Raw genomic sequence first — 19931 nt, 5'->3', positions numbered from 1 at the left:
GTATTAAATGAGCGTGGTCCCTCCCACTCCAGCAAGACCAGCTTCTTGGTGTCTCAATGCGCACTCTGTTCTTCCTATCTCTGATTCTGATAGCATTGTCCCACCTAATCAGACTATCTTCAAAATTCCCTTTGTCAATCCAAATCCATCATATGTTTTTCAACACCTATCTTGCATCCCCCTACAAAGGCAATTCCTTATGCCCCTTCACAGTGTTTCTTTTACCATGTTGTTCACATAATGCTTTGCATAGCTTTTTTTAAACGTTTGCTTCATCGATTAAAAAACCCTGAGTAGCCGAAACCGGTTTGGCTCAGTGGATAGAGCGTCGGCCTGTGGACTGGAGGGTCCCAGGTTCGATTCCGGTCAAGGGCATGTACCTGGGTTGCGGGCACATCCCCAATAGGAGATGTGCAAGAGGCAGCTAATCGATGTTTCTCTCTCATCGATGTTTCTCTCTCATCGATGTTTCTAATTCTCTACCTCTCTCTCCCTTCCTCTCTGTAAAAAATCAATAAAATATATTAAATAAATAAATAAATAAATAAAAATAAAAATAAAAATAAAATAAATAAAAAACCCTGAGTAAAAGATACATGACGCTTTGCATACCACCAGGCAAGCAAGAGACCACTGGTAGTAAATAGGCAGCCTGTAGGCCAAATGGACTTTTGAAGATGCTATGTAATTCATAAAGCTAAAAAAATATTTACTTTTAAACATTTAAATATCTAGATCAGGGGTGGGCAAACTTTTTGACTCGAGGGCCACAATGGGTTCTTAAACTGGACCGGAGGGCCGGAACAAAAGCATGGATGGAGTGTTTGTGTGAACTAATATAAATTCAAAGTAAACATCATTACATAAAAGGGTATGGTCTTTTTTTTTCTTTTTTAGTTCTATTCATTTCAAACGGGCCGGATCCGGCCCGCAGGCCATAGTTTGCCCATGGCTGATCTAGATAGTTCATATAAAATACAGGTTTCCAGCTATTTTAAACATGGAAATACATTCTGTAATAAGCAGAATAATTGCCCCCCTCCCCCCAAAAAAAAATTCATGCCCTAATCCCTAGGACCTGTTAATATTATATATTATATAGCAAGCAGGAATTAAGATTGTTAGTGGCATTAAGATCGCTAATAAACTGATGTGGAAATATATTATCCTGGATTACCCAGGCAGGCCCGACATAATCACAAGGAGCCACACTTTCCAGTTCACCACATTATCACCTCTTCCTACTGTAGACATCATAAGCATTTGACTTCATGACACCTAAAATGGCCTTTCAATGAGTATATGACCAAAAGAGATATTAATATTATTAGACCTAACATTAAAGGCTACATTGCATGAGTATGTGTGTATGTGTGTGTGTGTGTGTGTGTATTTTAAATAAAAGATAATGAGAAAATGTGTTGCTAATGGAATAAGAATTGTAGAATATTATGTCTTCAAAATATAGGCAATAAAATGGTAGTTTAAGGTATGGCTGTGGTGCTATGTGGTAATATTATCGCTGAGTAGAAACATTTTGATGGAGTATAGCAGGATTTCAGTAGAGCTGGATAATTTTATTAAAGCACAATGTGTAAGCATTATACACTCTAGCAAATTTCAGAGAGAATTTCCCAGGCATCATAAACTTGAAACTGAAAGAAAAGTTGAGCATCACCACAGTTATCCACAGACAATTGAGCTAATTAAGCATGTGTTCATCCTGTTATTTAAGAACATCTGACAGCAAGTGTTCTGCAAAATGAACAACTCCATATGTCCAATACTATCCATTTCTATGTGCTTTACAAGTCTGAAAAAATATTACACAGTGCTCTTTTCCCAGACCAAATTCAGATCTTTAAAGCTTTTTATCACAGAATTACTTTGTTTCATCCAAGTAGCCTGAAAACCTTAGAGAACATATTTGCTGTGCTTGGTGAAATGATTATTTCAGAATTATTGCTACTTGAAAATGGGTAAGAGAAAATCTAGGCTGCAATGATTTTAAAGCCAAACGAACTCAAAAAATAAAATTAAAAGTCATGCCCAGGCAGTGTGGCTCAGTGGTTGAGCATTGACCAATGCACCAGCAGGCCATGGTTTGATTCCTGGCCAGGGCACATGCCCGGGGTTGTAAGCTTGATCCCCAGTGTGGGGCATGCAGGTGGCAACCGATCAATGATTCTCTCTCATTATTGACTTTTATTTTCTCCCCCTATCCCTCTCTCTTCTTCTCTGAAATCCACTAAAATATGTTTGTTTGTTTTTTAAAAGTCAATAAGTTTCTGCTTTAATAAGCTGAATTAAACTGTTGGATCACTGTGATACCAGAAGCCCTCCCTTCCGTGTCTTGGTTGAGCAGATACACCACCAGAGACAGGGCTTAATCCGGATGCTGCCTTATCACTGAACTTTGTGGATAAAGGCACAGTTAAACCATCGTCATTCAGACTCTTCTGAACTATTTATGTAACTTCATAAAACTGTTTCAGCATTCCCTCTCCCTTACAAGTATTCTTTTGAAAAGAGAGCTATGGTGTTGTTGTTTTTCCTGAGGCAAAATTATGGAAGTAAACTAGATGTCATGATGATAAAATTCTAACCTAATTTCCTTATTCATTAGTTTGGTCTTTAATTGCCACAGACTTATTAATCTACTTCTGAATCTCTTTCTTAGAATGGCTGTGAATCAAGTTAACCTACTAAATATGAATTTTCTAGGATGAAAATTCAACTTATTCTCCAGCTGAAAGAACCTCTGCATCCATGAACTTATCAAAGTCAAATTTGAATCCAAACAAATGATAGAAATTTGAAAACTCACTGCTCCACGACTGTTTGGTACTAAATTGAATAAATCAGCCCAAAGACCTGTTCACGGGATTCTGTGAAAGAATAACTGCTTGAGTTTTTCTCCCTGCTGTGAATCCACTCTCTAAAATGGCTACTTTAGAAGCCATTAGCCTTTTCAATAATTAAATTTGAATCACCAAGGGAGACTCCAAATTCAAGTACAGAGCTAATATTCATAGAATCATTGCCAGTTGGCAAGCATTTTCCTAGTCACTTTAAATACGCTTTTCATTTAACAACTTTTACAGGTATTTATTATTAGTTTCTCAAATTTTCAGATTAGAAAAGCAAGGTCCAAAGAGGTCACGCAGCCCAATGAAGTGAATAGACTGCCGCTGGGACTCCCTGTTCTCTCCATTACCAACCCTCTCCCACTACCTGCTGTAATACAGACAGCGCTGTGAAGAACCCCAGCCTGTTCCCCCACAAACTAAGGATGTCTTTGTTTGCACAATTGTCTGTAGGTTCGTGAAATATTTTATATTATGAACATGTTGTATTACAAATTTTTTAAAACATGGTTTCACACACACAATACACTCTCATTTATTACCTCAGAATCATTCCTATCTGATTTCATTTTCAGGATAAGAAGCAATGCGGATTCAAGCAATCACTTTTTAAGCCTATACAGTGATAAGATTTTTGCATTGTTTTCAGAGCTACATGTTCCTGGTCTTCATATGTTTCTCCCTTACTATGGTTTTATTTGCAAAGAGGCTTCTCGAAGGCTTAATTCTTGGGAACAATGTAGTATGGCTGGGTAATTAATCAGAAGTGTACTGGAATAAGCCTTTCCTGCTTTCTCATTTCTTGTGTTTACAAGTATGTCTACTTTTACACAAGCATATTATTTTAAAGGTTATTTATGTAAAATTTTCCTAAAACTTTATTAGGATTGTTTATAATTCATATTTATTAAAGATAATGAGGAGAATAAATAGAATTTTTTACATTCCATCAAGGAATATGTATCCTTAATATTATATGCATATTTTAGTAGTCTTTTTTCATTCACATAGAAATATATTCCTAGGAATAGATAGTTTACAAGTAGCAAGATAGCACCAACACTGTTGATACCGTTGTAATAATCTGGTTATTATTGAACAGGAAAGGAGTAAAAGGGGAAAACCAGATAATATAGCAATGCCATTTATAGAGCTTTGCCAAAAAGCTGCATTTAACACTACAAGTCTGTTCCCTGATGATTGATGGGGGAAGGGACTAGACAAAGACAGTTTAGATGCATGTCCAGTAAGGTCTGGGTGACATGGAAAATACCTGACTGCCAATCATACCTGCAAACAGGTAATTGGCTAGGATGGGAGTGGCCACTGCAAGTGCATGAATATTTAAACTTTTAAACAAAGGAATATCTCTCTCTCTCTCTCTCTCTCTCTCTCTCTCTCTCTCTCTCTCACACACACACACACACACACACACACACACACACACACACACACCCACCAGCCCTCTTGGGACTCCTGCTGCAGAGGGGCTGCACTCCCTTGTGCCGCATGGTGCGTGGCCATGTTGGACTCCACACGTGGAATAATGGACTTTAATCTGGCCTGAATGCTGAACCACAGTGGGCTGCAACATAGAACAAAAACTCTGGGCACTGGCCGTGTTTCTGACTTTGCTCAACTCCCAGTGGCACCTTTTCAGGACTGGCTTAAGGGACAGAGAACTTTGGAGCCCAAGAAATGTAAGCTTATGAAAATAAAGCCTTCTTCTGCATTCCATCCTCCCATAGGTACTTCTGAAAATGCTTCTTTCAGCTGCACCCCAAAATTTTCACTCCCCGAAATGACAGGGGAGGTTTCATCTACAGGCAACATCCTGACTTAAAAAATCAAGTATCAAATCCATTGGAAATAAAAATCCAATTCAAAAGAGTACACTTTTTTAGTTTCAAAATACTTAAACCCATCTTGAAGGTAATTACTTCTCTATAATCTTTTTATTTTCTATATTCTTTTTAGCCAGCCAACCAAAATATTTATTTTAACATTACCTCAAGATGGAATAAGAATTTTACCTATATTGGTTATATTTTTTAATATACTGTTATTGATTTCAGAGAGGAAGGGAAAGGGAGAGATAGAAATATCAATGATAAGAGAGAATCATAGATTGGCTGCCTCCTGTACACCCACCCCGCACTGGAGATCGAGTCTGCAACCTGGGCATGTGCCCTTGACCAGAATCAAACTTGGAACCCTTCAGTACGCAGTCCTAAGTTCTATCCACTGAGCCAAACCAGCTAGGCTTGGTTATATTTCAGATACTATTGAGAAGATAAGTCCATCAGCAACATATATGCAACTTCACCCTTTAGGTGGCAATACATCTGCAGATGAAAATCTCATAGATTTTGAATGGATTCTTACTAACTTTATTTTTATCAGGTGACAATGTTTAACCCAGTCTATAAATTCTATGGTCCTATCTACAGTGCTCAAACATACTGAAATTTCCAAGAAAGCTCTTTATAAGCTCTTCAATCTTATACCCTAACTTTTATATTGGAAAACACAATATTTAAAATAATACAACAAAAAGCAAAATGCTTATATAGGACTTGTTGTTTTCTTTCTGATCACAAAGTTGCAAAAATCAGAAAATAATAGTGTGGGAAATAAAAATCCAGTCCCTACACTAGACCAAAGTACCTCTATGACACTCAGTCAACAACAGATGGACTACAACTGCAGAATTGGACAAATAGCAAGAGGGTAAATTAATCAGTACATACAATTCACTCATTCAAAGTTTGTCACAAATTTAATAGAAGCTAAAATGAGTTTCTCAGTTCATTCTATTTTATTCAGTTTGATAATTCATCGAATGCCAGTCAAGAAAAAGTGATTCCAAGCAATTTTATTTAGGACATTTTACCAGCACACATTAGATTTCTTGGATTCTAGTGAATAGAACATATTAGAGTCTCTTTATCTTTTAAAATGAAAGACTTCCCCTCAGAAGAACATCTTAATAAAGCAGAGATTTTTGGTTATAATTATTACTACTAAGAACATCTCTCAGTGGTCTGGGGAAACATCTCCCCTACGAATCAGCAGGACAGGATTCATCTATTATATCTAACCATCTGAGTCTCTGAGCTCAGTAAAATGAACATAGCAAATTTTCAAAGCATATTACAAAAACTGGTTATGGGTAAGGTTTTCTATAATAAATTTTGAAATTAAAGTTCAAGTTAAAAACTCTGCAAAGAAAAATATTCATATTTTCTAAAGAACTCAATGTCTACAATAGCATCTTAAAAACTATTTCAAATAGCTCTTAAATTTTACTCTAGTCTTCCAGGATGCATTCAAAGTGTCCACCTTTGTAAGTAGATACAAAGCTTACAGTCTTGAAATTCGTAATTTTTACACTTAGATATTCATCATGTTTACTGGCAACCTCAGTAACTGCTTTTCAAACAGGACTCCAGGTTTAGGCACAGCATTCTTCCAACTGGGCTTTCCATCTTCCACTTCTGACTTTTAAAAAATTGCTCATTCATGATTTTTTCCCTATATGTCCAGAGGATAATATCTTGGGTCTAGAAATTCTCCACTTAGTGTCCTCTGAATTAAAAGTCCTTGATTAAAAGTCCTCTGAATTAAAAGTTTATATATATATATGGTGTCCCAAAAATATATGCACATTTTAACAGTTGATAGCTCAATTTTGAAAATGAAGTGTATTTTAACATAGCCTTTACAAAGTGTATGTATACATGTTTGGGGGCCCCCTATATTTGTGGCACAGCGCTACACACTCTACTAGCTTGCCTTCATGGGGAGAGAGCCCTCAATTGCAACAGTGAGACATGAGGAAAATCAGGTACAGATGATAACAAAAGACCCCTTCTTGTGTAATTATATCAAATATTTAATATTAAGTATTACCTTCTCTATTCCTCCCAAGTCAAAACTTCTGCAGCACTCACTCAGCACTTTAAAATTTGCTTATCATGATCTCAGGTGGCAGAAAGCATAAGCTATTCACCTTGGAATCATAGTTCTTAATAGTTACCATAAAATTATTGGTTTGAATTTAATTGAATTATTTTTCCCAGATATTTTCTCATAAAAATTAATAGAAAAAAACTCATGGCTTTTATTTAATGAGCAAACTTGTGGGAAGAAGACATGTCAGCAGCTTTATTACTATCACAAAAAAAAATGGAAAAAGCTTGAAAAGATCAAAAAGACTACTGGATGGCTGGGCAGAGTGGCTCAGTTGGTTAAGCATTATCCATTGTATGCTGGTTCGATTCCTGGTCAGGGCACATACCTGGGTTATGGGTTCAATCCGTGGATGTGGCATGTATGGAAGGCAATTGATCAATGTCTCTCTCTCTCTCTCTCTCTCTCTCTCTCTCTCTCTCTCTCTCTCATATATATATGAAATACAACTGTGAAATACAACACATTATTGGCTATTGCCTTGTGGACAGAGAAGTTTTGCATCTTCCTCTATTCAATTCATATATATATATGTATTTATCATTTGAGCTAGTTGGAATATCTTACAAGTTTCCTCTTTAATTAATGAGTCAAATAAAATATGTTAATTTTATATCTGTATGAGAGCTCTGATTTTACCTTTTTATACAAAATTATCTTTTAACAATACATTTCTAATTTTTTCCTAGCCAGATCATTCAAGTGTTGCCAAAAACTCAATAGGTCATCTTAGAAACTTTATTCACTTTTTCAGGGAATAGTGAATGTATTTTCTGACCTGAGCTTTTTAAATGATACCAGAGTATAACAGTTCTATATAGGGTGTCCAAGAAAAGTATACACACATTTTGAATAATTATAAAGACAGTGTTTGTCAAAACACATTTCATTTACAAAACTGAGCCATTAGCTGTTAAAGTGTGTTACATCTTTAGCGACACTCTGTATATACTAAGAAAGCAAACTTATAAAATAATGAAATAAAGTGTATTTTAAAATTTATCTTTGAAGGTACAAGTGAGAGCCTAGGGATAAGTGTTTTTAAATCAAAACACCAAACAACAGAGGAAAAGATTCTACTCCTACCCATGCTAATCAGAGGAACTTTTCCCAGATTCATCTCTCCTAACCTACCTAAAACTAACCAGAATTGTACATTGTTTACTTCTTATTTCCCTCCTCTAAATTAAGAATAGATTTTAAAATTTTGTTTTAGAATTTGATCTTAGTGAAGAAAACCAGAATTCTTAGTGTCCACAATTAATGATTTATCTGCAAAAATCTGTAAATTGTGTATATTGAGAAAGAACCTGCATGATAAGGGACAAATCTATTTTTTAGAAATTTCCTATATGACAAATGTTAATCATAAGACTCCCAAACCATTCTCCATACAATTATGTTGACCATGATATCCCAACAAATTTCCAGAAGAAGAAATTAATAATCTGCTCACTGTTGCTTGAAGGATACTCTCTTTGGAACAGTTAACATGATCTATTGGAGGTGGTAGAGCTGGTATATGTGTAAGATACTCATGTAGTTATTCCCTCAGGCCCAGTTTTGCCATATTGAAAATAAATTCATCATTGGAAATTGTTTAAAACTGAAACATACTTGCAACTTAATAAAGTACCCAGAGCACAGAAGAGGTGCTGCTTAAAACTTTTTCCAACCTGCTTCATTAAACCAATAAACCATAATGGTTCTTTAGGAGATATCAAACTTTATTGGATATAGCCAATAAAACTAAAGAAAGCAGGTGTTTACAAGTGTGCATAAAACATTAGCATATTTCCATGCTGAAAATACCCATAAAAGTTCAAATTTATGTAAAGATCCTAACACAGACACATAAATATTGAACCAGAGAATTGGCTATCTCTATATTTTTATTGCTTATTTCATCCAAAGGAATTTTTAAAGGTCTCTTTATCTAATCCCTAGACAATGAAATTACCACAATTAATTTATACTAATAATCTATTTCAATGTATATTTGTGAATGGCCTAGGGAACCATAATTAAAAAAATAAATTTGATGAATTATTAATGCTTTTCAGAAGCTAGTCATTAGAGTCAATGGTAGTATTACCTGCTTCATTGTTTAACAAGATATATTAGAGTAAAACCATGAAAAACAGTAACCTTGAAGGAGAAATGATGAGTCATAAAATATTAATGTATAATTCCTTTTTCACGTAACATTTCTAAGAGAAAAAAAAAAAAGAGGATGCCCTCTTTTACCAGGAGGTGGAAAAGGATTCTCATTATCTCATGTGATCTGTTTTAGATGGACAGTCTCTGAGTAGCTAAGAGTCATGAGGCATTTCAAAGAGGCAGATGACCTCATTATCCAAAATTTAGAGGAGGCGATAATGACTCAAGAGATGAATGTACTGGGCTTCATTTTCTAGAGTTATCAACTTTAATTAACAGAAATTATCCAGCAGAATAGATAGCTACCTAATGCATAAGAATGTATCTGGAGGGAAAAAATCAAAGACAATGAATTCACTTCTCTTGCTATCTACCTATGCACAGATAATTGTAAAATGAAGACAGGGATTATAGTTTTTGGCAAATATATTTATTCTAGAAGGAATGGACTTGTCCTCTGCTAACCAATATAGGCAAATTCAATATTGTGTTATAAACTTTATGTAAACTTCAATGGAAACAATTTCAATTTGATCTGTTTGCTAATTTCTTGAAAGAAAAAAAGCACATATGTAGTTAACCTACCAGTTCAAGATTAAAAGAAAAACTCTGTTCTTAGTTTAAAAGATGGTCTTTCCCTGAGTTCAGAAGCTGTATTTGCTGCCCTGTACCCCAACTTGAGGTAGGCTTTCTTTCTGGTCGATAAGGAGTGACATCAAAGAGCATAGAGGACTTAGAAACAGAAGAAGACATAAATTTAACTATTCCTTCCTTGATCTCATAGCTTCTTGATAATTATAAAGTAAGAGAGCACTATTACTTTCTTCTTATAACAAAGAGAACCATTTATAAAGGTCAGTAATAGAATGGATACATTCCATACTGAAAAAGAAAGAACATGAAATTAAGAAATGCTTTAAAAGTAGGAAGGAAGGTAATAAGAGTCCAAGGGAAACAGTGCTATGTGAGTTACTTTAAAACACCGCAAATGAATCAGAAGATCAAGCTGTTTCAGATGTGACATTACCATTGTTTTTAGGGCACTGATGAAATAGCTGTTTTCATTGTAGACAGAGGAAACACATTTGAATTGAAGCTTAGTATTCAAAACTACATGGTTTATATATATTTCACAACATGAACCAAAGAACATTGCATTGGTAAAACTACATGATGATGAAAACAAAAATAAAGTGTCTCCAAAGTGTATTATTTTGGTCAAGAAAGGGAAATGATAACTGCTTCTCAGTCAAATCTAAATTGCTAAAGAGTGCTTTAAAAAATGTACAGTGGTTTCTGGTAAATCTCATGAAATTATCTACTCCAGAGTAATTTAAAAGAATGGTAATTAAATCAACAAATATTTTTAAGTCCTACAGTGAATATTTATCACATTACCTTAGAGATATGTTTTAATTCACAGAAATCCTATAATACTAGTTAACTGACCTGGCATTTCAAAGCATAAGATTCCATTCAAAAGCTCAATTCTCATTTAATTATTTTTCACTTAAAAATGAATTAAAGTTCTTGCCTATTTCTACTACAATCAAGGGAATTGAGTGTGAAATAAACTTAACTTGAATCTATTTGCATATATGATCAAATGGCTCAAAAGTTAGAGATGAGATGTCTACTTAAACCCAAGATATAAATAATTAGCACAAATAATAACATGATATAATAATGCCACTAATGCCAAAAAAATTTGATGACCTCAGACCCCATGCCATAAAATTGTCCATGGGTTTTTGTTTTTTTTCTAATATTTTTACTGATTTCAGAGAGAGAGAGAGAGAGAAGGGAGAAGGAAGGGAGAGGGAGACAGAGAAACATCGATGAGAGAGAAACATGGACTGGCTACTTCCTGCATGCCCCCTATTGGGGATTGAGCCTGCTATCAGGGCATGTGCCCTGACCAGGAATCTAACCAGCAGTCACTTGGTACATGAGACAACAATCAACCATCTGAATCACACTGGGCAGGGCCATGGATTGTACTTTATTATTATTATTTTTTAATATATATTTCTTTCTTGATTTCAGAGAGAGGAAGAAAGAGAGAGACATAGAAACATCAATGATAAGAGAGAATCATTGATTGGCTGCCTCCTGCACGCCCCCTACTGGGAATCAAACCTGCAACCTGGGCATGTGCCCTTGGCCGGAATCGAACCTGGGACCCTTCAGTCTGCAGGCCGACTTTCTATCCACTGAGCCAAACCGGCTAGGGCCATAGATTCTACTTTAAAAGCAGTTCATTAGGGAGTTCAGGAATTAACCGCATTTGGATGGAGCTCTCCCCCACCACCCAAACAGAAAACACACACACACACACACACACACACACACACACACACACACACACACACACACTCTAAAATAAACTTGTTCTCAAGTTCCAAACAACAGTTAATAATGTTCTAATTTAATTTGGGAGGAAATTAGATTTTATCTTGTTATTTTTAGGAGTTTTTATCTTAACTGCTATAAATTCTGACTGAAATTCTTACTAACATAATCATCACTCTACTAATAGAAGCATCTGGTTTTCCTCAGAATGAGAAATTTTCAATTAAAACTCTACAAAGTCAGTGGTGTTTAAGCCATTAATAACCTAGCTGGGAAAGCAAACTCGAATACAGACTTCTTAAAATTATTTCATTTTTAACAAGACATGTTCAGTGCAGGGGATTTGCAAAATACAGACAATTGTGAAAAAGTACAATCTCACTACTCAGAGATAATCATGTTCACAAATGACCACTGACAACTGTAACTTAAATTATTTCATTTCCAATATATCATTTTGGTAATTGTACACAGTTTCTGAATTTTAGGGTAGAAAGTGAATTTTCCCGCTAGGGAATTTCCCTTCTGTAAATGGCCACTTTTGCACTTTTAGTTAGTAAGGCATTTAGCTATTGGGAAACTCACTTCAGAGTGAGGCCCTGTGGGTTCTTTGCAGTGTTACAAATTAGTTCTTTTGGTAGTACTGTACCTTTGTAGAGTTAGAAAATATTTTGTCTTCTGAATACTCATTTGGATTACCCTATGACTAACTTTATCTTTAGTGCATGGTGTCAATGGTCTCATATAAGCATTTAGTCACACAAAAATGGGGACATTCAAATGACAGGAAAAATATGTCTCCCTGATTGACCCATCATTCATGCCCAAAGGGGCTGTTGCCCTATATAAATGTTATTTAAAAGGCTGAATAATATAGATTTGGGGAAATGTATTGTGGATATTGGGATTATCCATAAAAGTCATGGGACCCTTTCTCCTATGTATTCTCCTAAGGGGAAATATTTCCTCTGCAGGGAATGAATGTTTTCATCATCAACCATTCTAGATCAGGACATTCAAGGGGGATTGGAGTGGAGGCAGAAGAGTCTTCCTCCTCTCTCTATGGCTGCAGTGCATGAGGACTCAGACTCTAGATATGAATCTGTCCGGAAATTCCTGTTTCTGGAAGTTGAGCTAGAATATGGAGGACTTCTGATAAGACTAAACATGCACTTACATTTTGGTTATAAGTGCTATGAGCCAACACCGACTAGATAAAATCTGTGCTCTATTTCTATTACTTTTGTGCCTTTAGTAAAGTCTGGAGTAATTGTGCTGTGGGCTTTTCGGGAGAGAAGAGTCCCCATGTGAAGACTGGAATGGCAGTGCTGGCCACAAGCATCATCAGATGGCAGCCAGTGTCTGAGAAGTGCAGCTTTCACAAGGTCCATCAGCAACAAGGTTAAGACATGAAGGCTAGAACAAAGCGAGAGGAGCACCTGTTACAAAGCTTGGATAGACCTGGTTGTGAGAAACTCTCAGAGACAACTGAGGGGACCTTAAGGGCCCGGCTTTCTGGCAGGTTGACTGTTGTATAGAAATAATATGTCACATTTTAGAGATCCAGGTTGGTGAGCCTGATGACATATGGGAATACATATGTAAATGTGTATCACATCTACTTCCAGTTTTGTGTTCTACTTTTGCTTTTAGCTTAGTCTTATAACCTGAACACCTGTATATGTAGCTGAATTGTCATGGAATATACACTTTTTTTGGTTGTATACTATTCCTCTATCTGAATAGAATTTAAACATTCCCCTTTACTGAGGATTTAAGTTATTTTTCCTGTTCAATAACTTAGCTGTGAATATTTCTATACGTATTTTCCACCTCTGTAACTATTTTTAACTGAATCAGAAATTATGACTCTGCCTAAGAAAACAGTCCAAGTCTACATCGAAGACAGGAAATACTGATATCCAAGGAGAAGAAATAAAATGTGGCAGATCATACAAGGTCGGAATGGGAAACTCGGGCACCAAGGCAACTTTGAAATCTCTCATAGCTTGGAGTGTTACCTTATTTCTGTTCCTCACTTCCAGTCAGTTTCATCGTCCTGAATTTCTCTGCACAGCTACTTTATTGGCTAACTGCTGATTCTTGCTCCCTACAAACTCAGTTTTTAAGAGATTCCATCCTCCTTACACCAACTCAATTTCCAAATTAAGACCAAGTTTCTTATCCCTATACATAACTGAAATAATTTCTATATTACTTATCAAATCACACACTGAAATATTCAATGGGTACACCAAGCACAGTACTGGTTTTATATGGGTTCATTACCAGTCCAATCAATGGTGGGCAGAGAAAGGTGTGGTCTTGTACTTAATAAGCATGTTCCTACCAGTTATTCTGCCTCATTCTGGTTCTGCAAAAAGGCAAAATTGGGTTATCAGTGATATTAGGATAGAATGTTTATAATATTCCGGTTTTGGATATAAGGACATGGTATTTCTCCAGTTTTGGGGATCTATGGAAAAAAATCTACAAATATCTGATGGAAGATATGTATTCATATTGCATTTTAGGGCTATTCCTAGATTTATTTTTTTTATAATTTAGAATAGATTTATATCTTCTATAGTTGATTATTAATTAATATTAGTATATAGGAGAATATTATGAATATTTTCTATTTTATCATTTTCTTAAAATTCTTTATTCCAATTATAAGATTTTTTGTTGATTATATTAGACTAGAGGCCCAGTGCACGAAATTCATGCATGGAGAGGGGGGAGGTCGCCTCAGCCCAGCCTGCACCCTCTCCAATCTGGGAACCCTTGGGGGATGTCCGACTGCAGTCAGACATCCCTCTCACAATCCAGGACCGCTGGCTCCTAACTGCTTACCTGCCTACCTGCCTGATTGCCTCTAACTGGGCCCCCCCCCCCGCCAGCCTGATCACCCCTAACTACCTCTGCCTGCCGAACTCATTGCCCCTAACTGCCCCCCTGCTGGCCTGGTTGCCCCTAACTGCCCCTCCGCCATCCTGGTCACCCCCAACTGCCCCCCTCTGTCAGCTTGGATGCCCCTAACTGGCTTCCCTGCCCACCTGGTTGCCCCCAACTGCTCCCCCACCGGCCTGGTCACCCCCAGCTGCCCCCCTGCTGGCCTGGTCACCCCTCACTGCCCCCCTCTGCCGGCCTGGTTGCCACTCACTGCTCATCCTGCTGGCCTGGTTGCTGCCAACTGTGCCCCCTGCAGGCCTGGTTGCCCCTCACTATTCCCCTCTGCCGGCCTGGTCACTCCTCACGTGCCCCCCCCCCACACACACACCAGCCTGGTCGCCCCATGCAGCCTGCTGCTTAGTCGTTTGGTCATCCCTCACTAACCCCCCTGCCAGCCTTGTTGCCCCACTCAGCCTGTTCAGTCGTCCATTCGGTTGTTTCGGATGTGATGGCCCCTGGGTCTTTATATATATATAGATAGATTTTCTGGGAGAAGAATCACATTATCACCATGTAACAATAATCACACAACCATTTTCCAATAGTTTTGTCTTCATTCTTACTTCTTACTTGAGCTCCAGAATTGGATAACTAACTGGCCACATGAATCTCAACTTAATGTTTATTAAGCATACTGATCTTCAATTGCTGTTCCACAGCCCTATCCCCAAAGCATTTATTTCTCATTTAATGATATAGAATCAATCTCATTGCTTAAGCCAGTGGTTAGCAAACTGTGGCTCGCGAGCCACATGCGGCTCTTTGGCCCCTTGAGTGTGGCTCTTCCACAAAATACCACGTGCGGGCATGCACGTACAGTGCAATTGAAACTTCGTGGCCCATGCGCAGCAGTCAGTTTTCGGAAAGGAGATAGACGTAACAAGTATACAAGACGAGCGTGGATGGAGAGTTGGAAGGGGTCAACCTCAGCGAACGTACCTCAATCAGATTGAGGACGTTTTTAGCAAAGGCCAGCTTAGGAGTACCCTAATTAAGTTAATAACAATGTCCCTACCTATATAGTTTAAGTTTAAAAAATTTGGCTCTCAAAAGAAATTTCAATCGTTGTACTGTTGATATTTGGCTCTGTTGATAATGAGTTTTCTGACCACTGGCTTAAGCCAAAAAACAAAACAAAACAAAACAAAACAAAACAAAACAAAACAAAACAAAAAAACAGATGTTACCCTTGGTTCTTCCCTAATTCTACACATCTTACTACAAATCTGTTAGTTAGCCTCCCAAATATATATATATATATCCCAACTGAACCATTCTCACCTCCTCTACTCTGATCATCCTACCCCAAGTCACTGTTTATTGCTCATCTGAAATGTAATGACCTCCTAATTGACTTCCCTCTCTTTCCAACCTCCTTTCCCCACATCAAACAGATTAGCCATGGTATTCCTTCTAAGATGTATGCCAGTTCAAGACACACTCCTACTTACTATGATAAAAAAATCAACTCACTAAAATCAGAACTTCCCACAATGGAGCTAAAGAAAGAAATCTAATATCCACTGAATGGCAAAGCTATGAGTTGTGAAGCACCAGAGCTATTCTGTGTAGGAAACTTATTTTGAAAGAAGAGGTCCCTCAATCAAGATAGGAAAGAGGGTATCACAAGAGAATTCTGGTATCACTTCAGTGTCGCATCTCTGATGTTCCTGGTGCCGGATAGGCCTCTTTCTTTACATCATTTGATTATGTAAGCAAATACAATCTTCATTTCTGCCCAAGCTATTCTGAGTTAGATTTCTCTTGCTTGCATGAAGTCTCAACTGCCTCAATCAATGTGTACTGTTCTGAGATGAATTCTAAAAACAGACAAGCAGAACTACTACCTTATCTCTTCTAGGGTAAAATCTAACAAGTATTAGTTTCTCACTAAGAGATAATGAAACCGAGTGTCTTTATTTCTAGTTCTGGTTCTTTTCCCAGGATTAGCCATGTTCATGCTCCTGGTACCTACCAACGGAGTAGCATAAGTGTAGCAGCAGCAATAAAAATAGTCGAGGCATGAGAGCATTGGCTATAGGTTCTCTAGGACTAGCAGCAGTTCAGCTAACAGAGTGATCACAATAATGACAGAAGTTGGGGGTAATATCTATAGCTGAGCATCGAAAGAGCAAAACCAGGCTGGAATGAGGCAAACAACAAGAAATAAAACCCAAACCAGAGAGCTCAGGAATTGATCAGAGAAAACAGGTCTAGATTGGACACTCAATTTTAACCACAGTACACAAAAAGGGTAACAATCTGTACATTATTAAGAAATATCCTTAATATGGTTTTAAAGAAGTTAACAGTTATACAGAGGCACATCCAGTAGATTTTATCTTTACAAATATTAAAAAGATTATTAAATAATAAATTAAATTATTATGAATAAGAGTCCTAGTTCTGGACTTTAAAATTAGGATGGCTTGACTAATGCAAAACAGCCTGGATTGTAATTATTGTGTCCTTTGATGTTGCACTCATAGATTAATTCTGCAAGGCTGTTCATCTGATTCTTGGGCTTCAATGACAGCAAAAAGAATTTAGACTAATGATGAAAAAATCTTTTTTGACAGTTCAAGTTATTAAATACCGACATAATATATAAAAGTGATTACTGAATCATTTTCTCTCAAAGCCTAACAGAAAGCATAGATTCCCATCTTAGTTGGATGACTTAATAATAGTGGCTTATATTGGAGGCAAATGGAGGACTGAATAACTGCCAAATTCCTTCAAATTTGATGATTCAAATTGTGTGACAAAGTTCCTAGTAGGCACCAGAAGTCTACATCTGAAAGCTACTCCAGAGTGCTGGTGTGCATCATTCTGTATTTTCATTTCTAACTCAAAACTGTATTTGTGGTGGAAAGAAAAAAGAAAGCAGGAAGCAACTAAGGACGAAGAAGTAAAGTAACATTAATTACCTTGTCTTTATTTACTTCCTTGGAACTACATAGAACCAGAATCAGAAGTAGTATTTATGAACACAAATTACAAAAAGAATACAGGCTTCTAGAATTCTGGCAATGGTAGTCTATCACTCACTATATTCTTCTACATAAAGCACTTCCATTGTGGCACAATTTTACTTTGAATTAAATAATGAGCAATAATTTGTCATTTGGGGAGGCAGAGAAGAATTCTCTAAGTAATGCTAAAATAATTTAAATATCTCAATCTGACACCACAACATAGATACTTCATGGTTTCAGGTTCCAATGCCAGGAACCTGATGAGTGAAATCACCTAAGACTATAAGAAAGCATTTTTAAAGTATCATTTCAATAAAGGGCTGCTGTAAATACTTAAAACATTTATAAGAAGTCTATGTGTTCTTCTAAAATGGAAATTGAGAGAATTATTTTATAAGTTTGTGGAAAATATTAGATTCTTCTAGCAACAATTATTCTTTTTCTCAGACATTTTTTTAAATAAACTTAGTGCTTACAAAATGTACTCTTAAAGAAATCTCACATCTGTAACTGAGCTTTCAATCGCATAACTTTAGTGATTGACTGTGGGAAAAGATAAAAATCTAAGTTTAATAATACCAATGAAGAGAATGCTTGAAACCTGGGAATTGCTTTGAGACACATATTAAGTTGGGCCAGGCAGACAATATAAATGCAAAGACAAAAACTGGAAGAAAAGGCATTTCTGAGAAAAATGAGTTCAGGTTTTCAGTGAATTCAGTTACACGATGAATTACAAAAGATATATTGCTTTTGGAAGAAAAATAAAAGGAGGGAAGGGAGGGAGGAAGGGACTAAGTCACTAAGCTAATGAAGAAGGTACTGATGAATCTTAAATCACTGAAGTTTTAGGCAAACAAATATGATGTGTTTAGCATCATTAATATACACGTTGTCACCGATGACTTCTTGGAAGAAAACAAATGACTTGTAAATCTTAAGTACACCAAGCTGCCTATGAACATGCAACTGTAGTGAGGATACATAAAGCATCACAGAGTAAATGGTGTATCACTCTGATTCAGTGCTTGCTGTCATTTTCACAGAGATACATACACAACCAAAGGCAATGTATGAGTGATTCTGGAGGGATATTGAAGAGAGCTGAGCATATATACACAGCTATATAAATCGACTCTCATCCGTAGATAATTTAGACAGAAATAAACCATGTTATTATAACACAATGTAGCTTCTCTTGGTACCATAAAGACAATAAACATAGAAAAGACACTTTGAATGGTTCTATCAAGTCATAATGAAAATGACTTTCATGTGGAAAATGCTCAAGCACTGTTTTCAAAGATTAATTCGCTTGAAATTGATTTGTTTAAAACCATTCCCAACTCCTGCATCCTGACATGCTTGATTCTTGGTCATTAAGCAATGAACCCTTTTGATGTTAGACCACATAATCACATTAGTGAAACTGAAATGTACAGCAAAGAGTATTATTTAAAAAGTATAACTGCCAAAAGAAGAAGAAAATTAAAAGCATTTCTACCCAATCACTGAAAATTGTATTCTCAGTAATTTTTTAGATTAAAGTGCCTGCAACTATAATGTGTCTGTACCAGTGTTTAAAATGAAGCAAACAGCATTCCTATTACTACTAGCTGCTAATACACACAGGAGTTTATTAAGTAATAGAAATCAGTTATTATAAATAAAGTTGGTTCAGCTCTGTGGAATATTATCTCAAAATTATAGGAGTGGCCAAGAGCGGAACTCCAAGTCAGGCCAATGTAGGTGTCTTTGTTTTTTTCACAGTGTGACTTTTTGGGGAAAGTTACAAAAAGCTTTGTAAACCTCAGTTTCTTCATCATAAAAATGGGAGATAACATATGCTGTTTTAATAATACAAATTTGGAACTAATAGATAAATAAGTTCCAGGGATTTAATGTATAGAATAGTGACCATATACAATAATACTGGGTTGTAAACTTCTAAATAGTAAGAAACTAGATCTAAATTATGCCCACCACAAACAGGAAATCATCATTATGGGACATGATAGAGAGTTAGCTAACACTATGGTGGTGAACATATGGCAATTTGTGCCAAATCAACAGGTTGGGCATCTTAAACTCACACAGTGTTATATGTCAATTATATTTCAATTAAAATAAAAGTAAAAGAAAAATGTAGGAGATCATCATGCCTCCATTCTATGTTTGTTATGGGAATTAAATACAATAATGTGTATAGAGTGCTGATGGCAGAAAGCCCCCAATAAAATTTTTAAATATTACTATTATCATTATGAGTTAATTTTTTTCTATCAACTAGGAACAGTAATAGGGTTTCACTGGTCCTTTCATATATTAAATAGATAAGAACTAAAATGCAAAATTCCATAAAGAACTTTATAGTTTCTTTCTTCAGGAGTTTTTCAATAACCTAGGGGCAAAACTACCTTAGAGAAAGTGGGGAGATGTCAAGAGGGGAAAAAAACAAGACCTAGATTAGTCCTATATTAGTCAAGTCCGGAATGATTGTGCTGTGGGGTATTAGGGAGAAAAGAAATATTTACAAGAATCTCTGCAGCCCCCTTGTCAGGCACTCCTACAATACCTCATTTGATTCTTGGACCAATTTGGTGATATATTCATTTCATCCATAAGGAGTCTCAAAGAAGGTCCAGAA

This window comes from Myotis daubentonii, chromosome 3 (assembly GCF_963259705.1).
Source record: "Myotis daubentonii chromosome 3, mMyoDau2.1, whole genome shotgun sequence".
Taxonomy (NCBI): domain Eukaryota; kingdom Metazoa; phylum Chordata; class Mammalia; order Chiroptera; family Vespertilionidae; genus Myotis; species Myotis daubentonii.
The sequence above is the reverse complement of the archived record's forward strand: the minus strand, read 5'-3'. Positions refer to the sequence as shown.